The following is an 8,149-nucleotide window of genomic DNA, read 5'->3' on the forward strand; positions in this document are numbered from 1 at the left end:
TCATGGGGAATCGACCCTGGTGCTATCACAGACTTTGTATAAACCAATGATAGCTAGCTAGCTAACTGCTGCTATCTGAACTGTGCTTTGAACAGATGCTTCCCTAACATTTCATAGCAGCATAGTGAGCTACCTAGCAGCACTTGGGTGAACAACAAAGCACTTTGATATTGATTTAATGATTCTCCTTGATAATTTTCTTAATAATGATTGACATCGTTTTTCAATCTCTGACATTCATATTAGCCACATGGGTGATTTCAGCCAATCAGTGATGCAGTGGCAGACCGGCCTGGCAAGCGGGACCACAACACCATATTGTTTTTCAAATGTGGCACTGTATCAAGTATCAATCCAATTAGCCAATCAGAACAGAGATCATTTACATATATCAGTCTTAAAGGCACAAAAAAGGAAAAAAACATTGAGAGATCGCGCCACCTAAATATTTCCTTGCAATTAGCTCATATTATACATAACGTAGGCTGAGGTTGCTGACGGGTGTACCTCTACTTCTGTAATCTTACCTCTTATAAGGATGGCCCTCACTGTAAGCGGAAGGTCATTACTCAGCGATTACATTTAGGCAAGGAATATGTGGGAAATGGTGCACTGCAAACGCTAAATTGCAGGCTTACAAATTTGTCTTCCTTGCATTTTCCTGCCATCCATTCAATGGGCTTCCTTCTTCTGTCTGCCACAAAGGAAGATGTAATCGTTCACATAGACAAATGATTAGTGTGTAACAAACTGTCAAAGCTAGAGAACTGTCTCTTCTCCAGTGAAGCATGTAGAGATTCCAGCAGAGGAGATTAGCCCTCTTCACCAGCACATTAGCATCCCTCTGCTAAAGCAGCGAGAACATTCAGGAAACCAAGTGCACAAATCACTTTCTTTCTGCTGTCTCCCACACACAGACTTATGGACACGATGAGTTCACCTTCCTTCAGATATTAAAGTAGTTAGTAGTTTAGCAAAAACCTCATTTACACTTTCCTTTTGCTCTGAAGCAACAAAGCTAATGTAGCTAATAGTAATGGTGGTGGAAGCTTAAACACGACCTAATAGTGTCTAAATCCTCACTGTCGAGTAATCTCAAGCAGACAACCACTGTTTTTAGCCATGCAGTATACTTTTGTCTATTTTTATAGATGCCACAATTTGCCCCAGTCCTGTTGTTGTGTTTTGGTTTAGCCCACGTGTTCTTTGTTTTGGTTTGTAGTCCAGCCCCCTTGTTTTGTGACTCCACCCCTGATTGTTTCCATCTGTGTTCCCGCCTGTTCCTCAGGTATTTACAGCCTGTGTTTTTCCCCGTCTGGTCGCTGGTGTTTGTGTTGGTCTTTGTACTGTTATCTGCACTGTTGGTTGTATTGTGCTCTCGTTGTGTTTTGTTCGGTGCTCTTTATTGTCATGTCTGTCCTGCGATCTCTATGTGTTGGCTCTATGACCCTGGACTGTCTCGACCCTGATTTTGGATTTGCCCTTAATAAACGTTGCTCATCTCCTCCGCATATGCGTCCACCTCCTCGCTCCCTGTTACAGAAGATAACAGTGTGTCTGGTGATTTAGACATGCAGTTTCTAGCATGGTAAGCTAGTGGCTGTAAGTTTACATTACTTTTTAGCTACAAAGACAAAACATGTCTTGACTGACTGTGTTTGGGGTAAGACAAGAATGGACACTTCACACTTTTGTTTAAGACACAGCTGAAGCCGTCACAGAAGGGACAACATTACAACAGCTGCAGTGTTTATGAGTAAGAATATAGAGGACTCACGTTTTTATCTTCATGAGGTGTTTCGTTCATTTTCCCATGAGAAACGTTGATGGTTTGCAGAGCAGTTTTCATTATGAGAGGAGCAAGCTTGACAAGGTCATCACTACGAAGGTAAGCATTTCATGACTTTAAGTTAAAGGAGAATTCAAATGATTTTGCAAGATAGCTGCATAATTCATTGTTTGAGATGTAAACAGAGTCTTTCCTAATGGTTTGATGTGAAATGACTTATTGCAGAGAAGCTTACAAAATCAGATTTCTTTAGAGTGGTGATGATAGGAACCAGGCATCACAATGCCCACGATACAAATATAGCCAGGTTATTTCCATCCAAAACCACTAGTGGACCCGCACATATCTTAAATATCTTCCAATTTTTTTAGATGTGATGTTAAAGATGGTAAAGTAGTGGTAATTCTAAAAAAAGAAACAATTTTTTCAGGGGCTATTTTGCCATAGAAGATGCTTCATGTTTCCTTCCACCATTCATGGATTAAAGGGAAGAGATTACAGTGCATTTGATTAACAGCATTGTTCTTATTACAAAACAGTTGTGAAACAATACCATCAGTATTGATAGAAATTTTATGGAATAACCTTCTGTGAAGGAGCTTTTAGAGGTGGACGTCTGGTTCCTATCACCGCCGCTTTGAACAATTTTGACTCGTACATTTCTTTAGAATGGAGCATTTCACACCAAACCACTGTGAATGACCTTGTTTACGTCTCAGCCATTATATTATGCAGACATTTTGGACATTCAGTGGAGTTCTCCTGCAAGATCAGCTAATGTTAGCTGTCTAATGTGTACTAAAATATAGTTAATGTTGTTCAGGTTGGGAGCATAGTTAATGCTGTCTTTTGGTTGTATAACGTGATTCATCTTTACATTGTACTCTGTCCAGTGCTGAAGTCCTAACCTTAGCCAGGGTAGAGATGTAATGGAAAACATATTGGGAATATGTATTCATAATACTGAGATTATCCAGTCCATGTTACATTTTGTTAAGGCAGTGTTCAGAGTACAATTATTTTTTTTCATTTTTAGAAGAATTCTTAGTCATGAAATAATAATCAAAACACACACATTTAATGTCCACAAGAAACATCATTGATGCTTGTTTCTGAATTATTTTCAAACCTTTACAGTAGAACTCAATTAACAGCTTCTTTACCCACACTAGAGCTCTCGCTAATACCTGAGCAGACTGATAAATCAATGTGATGAGCCAGTTATTAATCTCAGCATTACTGAACTCGATTCAGGGATGATCAGACTAGTAATTACCTCAGTGATGTTCACAAATTGATAAGATTAGCAACTGTGTTGTACTGGATTATGGGAGCAGCAGTAAACTAAAGCAGATTAAAGAAAGAAAAAAGTTTTAGAACTTCATTTAAATGAAGCAAAATTGAAACATTAAAATCAGAACGATATGAAGGTTTGCCCATGTGCCTTGTCAGTATGTTCTAAATGTATTCTAAATATGTTTTTTTCATGCATTATAATGGAGTATGTTACTATATTTATCTTATACTATATATCAACTTATACCTGACACATCCAAAGCTGAATTCCAGAGCACCAAACCACTCAGAAAACAACAGAAAACACCTTGTTTTTAATATGGGAAGCACATGGGTGTGGTTTTGGAACTCCCACCTGGCAGTCTGAAATTTCTCCAGCAGGGGGCTCTGTTAGCACACAAGACACTTCAGAGCTGCAGTGAGTATTTATTTGATTTTCATTAAAGAATTTCATTAAATCTGTTCATGCTACAACGCATATAAGTTGAAGACTGTACAGAATACAGCTGCACTGGTCTGTGTTTGAATGTTTCACTGTTGATCTGCTGCAGCTCAAACTGTTTGAATGTGTGTGAACGAATGACATCTTTCACAGAAAAATGAGGCAAAAGCCTGAAATGAAAAAGTCCTCTGTATTCTCATTCATAAATGCCACCACTGCTGTGATGTTTTCTCTGCTATGACAACTTCCAATACGTAAGTGTGAAAATGTTGCATTGTGTAAATTTTCTTTAACGTTCCGATTTTCTGTCCCCTTAATTAAGCATATAAATCAATCAGGAGAGAATCACACAAGACTTCTGCTGTTTCCAGTATAAATGCAGCACAAAATGAACCATTAGCAGCCTGTGCAGTGCAGTACGTGATCACGTGTTATAAAAGTTGGTGATACTCCCAGCTTTTTTTTTGCTCCTTGTTTCTGTGAGTAGGAGCATGCTGGAAGAAAGGATGGTACCAGTTAGGCAGAATTCTCACATATGCTTAAGACAGCAGGAAGACTGCAGGGAAGAGAGGCAGAGAGAGGAGTGATGGGTGTTGGCCTGAGGCTATCTTGACCAATAAAGCTCTGTATGAATGTGACTGGACAGACTCCATGTCACAATACATGCAGTTGTATGCAAAAGTTCAAATGCTCCCTGGTCAAATTCCATGTTTTGTAGATGTTCTAAGGGAACGTTAGCACAGGGAACAATCTTAAGTATGATATATTTCTGCAAATTTTAGCACACAATTTCTTAGTTTAGTTGAACATATTGGATAAAAAACACAAAGAATTTTTAGACGGGCCACATTTCATGTTTTTACATTTTTCCCAGCAGATGAACAGTAATTGTACATTGAAATGAAGTTCTATGAAGATGTCTTCACTTATTTTCACTTAGTAAATCACAAAAACATGCCATTAGACCAGGAGCACACAAACTTTTGAATATAACTATGTGTACATGATGATTTTTATGATATGCTATGTTATATAATACACGTTCAAGGTTTAGGAGTGTGTTTAGGGGTGATGTTGGACAAGAAGGCCTGCAGGCTCCACTCTAATTCATCCCAAAACTCCTGAAAAACAACCCCACACCATAATCCTCCCTCCACCAAACTTTACACTTGGCACAATGCAGTCAGACAACCTTTATACCACTGCATTCGATATTTTGCATTGCGCTTGGTGATGTAAGGCTTAGATGCAGCTGCTTGGCCATGGAAACCCTTTCACTGAAGCTCTCTACGCTGTTCTTGAGCTGATCTGAAGGCCACATGAAGTTTGGAGGTCTGTAGTGATTGACTCTGCAGAAAGTTGGTGACCTCTGCGCACTATGGCCCTCAGCATCTGCTGACCCCGCTGTCATTTTACGTGGCCGACCACTTCGTGGCTGAGTTGCTGTCGTTCCCAATCGCTTCCACTTTGTTATAATCCCACTGACAGTTGACTGTGGAATATTTAGTAGTGAGGAAATTTCATGACTGGACTTGTTGCACAGGTGGTGTCCGATCACGGTACCACGCTGGACTTCACTGAGCTCCTGAGAGTGACCCATTCATTCACTAATGTCTGTGGAAGCAGTGAATACCTTTGGAAATATAGTGTATGTAATTTTTTGAATTCAAAGATTTTGAGATTCAAAAAACAACTCATTTACACAAAACTGCCTCTTCAGCCCATGGCAGTTTAGCTCTGCCCATTCACTCTGAAGTTATAAAGAGTGTTTCAGGCTGGACTGTCCAGAAGCATATTTATGCAATTAGTTTACATGAATCAGTCTTAAATGCACAGTAACAGTCTGGTGGTTCTGAGGGTTTGGAAAGTGGGTCATGAAAATAAATTATGACTGTTAAACCTACTGGAAACGTCCTAAGTTGTCCTCAAGGAAACTATTAAAATACAAGGAAAATGTAGGATGTAGTCCCTTCAATGTAGGATATAGTCCCTACAACAAAGCTAAGAACATTTCCCGTCTCCTGTAAAGTTACCATTTCAGACTGCACTATGCAGATGGTCAGTACGGACAGTTAAAATATTGAATGAAAAATAATGAATATTGCTCTTGTAAGGCTGATCTGATAGAAGGAACACTGTGTCACAGTCACATTATTAAAACAGTGTCTGTGCTGCCAGAAGGATGCGGCCAGCTTTAAAAGGGCGCTTTCTTCCCCTCCCACCCCTCCTCAGCTGTGCCCATGCCCTGAAAGGGCCACCTGCGAGAGTGGCCTGTCCGTCCATCCCATTCGAAATTGGGACACTTCAAAACCCTGGTCTCGTCCCATCCAGCTCGGGTCCACTCCAGGGAGTTTACCATTGAGTTCCTGAGGCTGGTCGCCATGGCAACTGAAGACTGTGGAGCATATGTGTGTGTGTCTGTGTGTGTGTGTGTGTGTGATATAAAAAAATACTAAGCTCACCCTTACTTCTGTTGTTTTCTTTTTTCCCCCAGTTCCCTGTATCTTCTCTCCTCTTTGTCTGTTAAGTGATCTCAAATCTGCAGCCAAAAGCTCTAGTAAGAAACACTTGCTTCATCTTTTGGCTCATAAAGCAAACCGGATTATACATATGAGCACACAGGAAAGAACAAGCTGTTTACTCAAGTGCCGCTTTAGCAGTACATGTCCAAATCGGGCCAATCGGCTGGAGTTTGGATTTGGAAGGCTATGAAAATGAGACGTGTAATGCTTTTGTTTGATCTTTGTGTTGCCGTTTGTTTGGCAGTATATTTGTAAGCAAGTCTCTGTGTGCTAGATTGGGTATGTGTGTGTTTGGTCTAGGTCTAAGAGTTGCCATATGGGTTCCACACTTCAGCAGAACTTTGCTGACCCCTGCTGGCAATGCCATGCAATGGAAGAGTGGAGGTTTACCTTGTACTTCCACTCATTGGCCACTTTATTAGAAACACCTACATTGTATTTACACTCACTGACCACTTTATTAGAATCATCTACCCTATGGGTCCACTATATAGGTGTACAGTTACAGACTTTTGCCCATCTGATGCTGCACAGTCTTGTCGGCCTCACCCTTCCCTATTCATTGATTCATTGGTCAGTTTCTGACCACAGGACTGATATTGATCAGCTACTGTTTGGGCATTGGATCATTCTTTGCACAGCAGTGACACTGACATGATAAAAGAAGTGTTTTTGTCCGTCCATATCACTGCTAAGTTGAGAGTGGTTTGTCAGCTGAAAATGTCCAGCAGCTCTGGCAAATATGGGAATGGCTCTGTGGTTAGAAACTGAAAATAAGAAGGTACAAGGTAGGTGTTTCTAATAAAGGGGCCAGATCTGCCCCAAGATTTTTCGACCTGGAATGTATAACGTTCGTCACATTGTCAATGCATTTCCCTCGTCTGCAATAAAGACAGGACCATTTCTCATACAGCCATGCCTCATCTCTCTACACTTCACCACATCCATTGATAATCTGTGCTGTAATTTGTTAGGGGAGACTGCCTGTGATTAGGAGGCAGAGCGGAATGTGTAGGGAGAAGAAGCAGAGCCATCGTTTCTCTTTTAACTGCGACTAAGCTGCTGTCCCCAGGAGCTTCTCATTAACACTAATTGGAGGATTTAGAAGCTGCTGAAATTGCTGCATCTTTAGCTTTTTTAGTCCTATACTTTTCCCAAGCCTGTTTTTACTTTTGCATGTGTGAGTATGCAGACATGTATTACTGCACTTGTGCGCTCCAAATGTAGAATTTCAGCATAACCCTCACCCTGTTGTGTTGGTAGCTATTGATATTGATGGGAATGTGTAAACTTGGGTAAAATAGTGCTCAAAAATGAACTTTTTGCCAGTTTTCACTTTTACTTTGTAAAAACTACACAACTTTAAAACACACATCACTCTAATAAATCATGCTACTATTTTGAAATACTGTCTTTATCAATATCAGATAAATCATATCCTGTCTGTATGTGCTCTATTTCAGACCCTGCCCTCTCCTGAACCCTCCTGACCTTCTCTGGCCCTGCACACACTGGCGTGATCATTCTCAGACCAGACCAGAGCACTGTGTGGACAGAACCATGGCCTAGTCTTTGGCCTTAAATCTCTCTGAAGCAGAAGGAGAGTTGTGTTATGGTGGCTTTGGGTCAGCGCCAGTTCACATATATGTCTGAAGCTTTGATTAGTGACGGCCACTCAGCCGGCTGAGAAGGGTTTCTCTGAATAATTCCTCACATCAAAGCTCTTCGGCTATTCCCAGTTATAGGGTTGGAAGTTAGGTTTGACCATAGAGTGCCATTTTCTTGTCAGCTACATGTCCTTTCAGACTCATAGTGTTGGGTTGTCTTCTCACAGTGGAAACACCTGTGGATTATTTTGAATTTGAAGTAAGAGTGGAGCTTGATTTTCTCCTCTCTGCTGTTAATCTGATGATGACAGTTTGGGTGGTCTACCATGTCTTGCATGATTAGTAGGAGTCTTGTTTTGTCTGTAGCTTTTAAAGAAATATCATTTTAATGGTGGTTTTGACCGGAAATTAAGTAAACGAAAGTAAACCACTCATTAAGTAAACTACTCATTGAATTTTCAGTGATGAACAACCTGGAAGAGCCTTTTTTTAT

At 40.4% G+C, this 8,149-nt stretch overlaps 1 long non-coding RNA gene across 2 annotated transcripts in view; it reads left to right on the forward strand.

Annotated features, from left to right (window-relative positions):
• The window catches only part of LOC108412206, a 36,951-nt gene extending 29,085 nt beyond the window's left edge, over window positions 1-7,866 (forward strand). For both annotated transcript variants that reach the window (XR_005129335.1, XR_001856627.2), the window contains one exon: window positions 7,513-7,866. This is a non-coding gene — a long non-coding RNA (uncharacterized LOC108412206). The remainder of the gene's footprint in view (window positions 1-7,512) is intronic.
• Window positions 7,867-8,149: the final 283 nt, after the last annotated feature.

This window comes from Pygocentrus nattereri, chromosome 22, assembly GCF_015220715.1.
Source record: "Pygocentrus nattereri isolate fPygNat1 chromosome 22, fPygNat1.pri, whole genome shotgun sequence".
NCBI classification, from domain to species: Eukaryota; Metazoa; Chordata; class Actinopteri; order Characiformes; family Serrasalmidae; genus Pygocentrus; species Pygocentrus nattereri.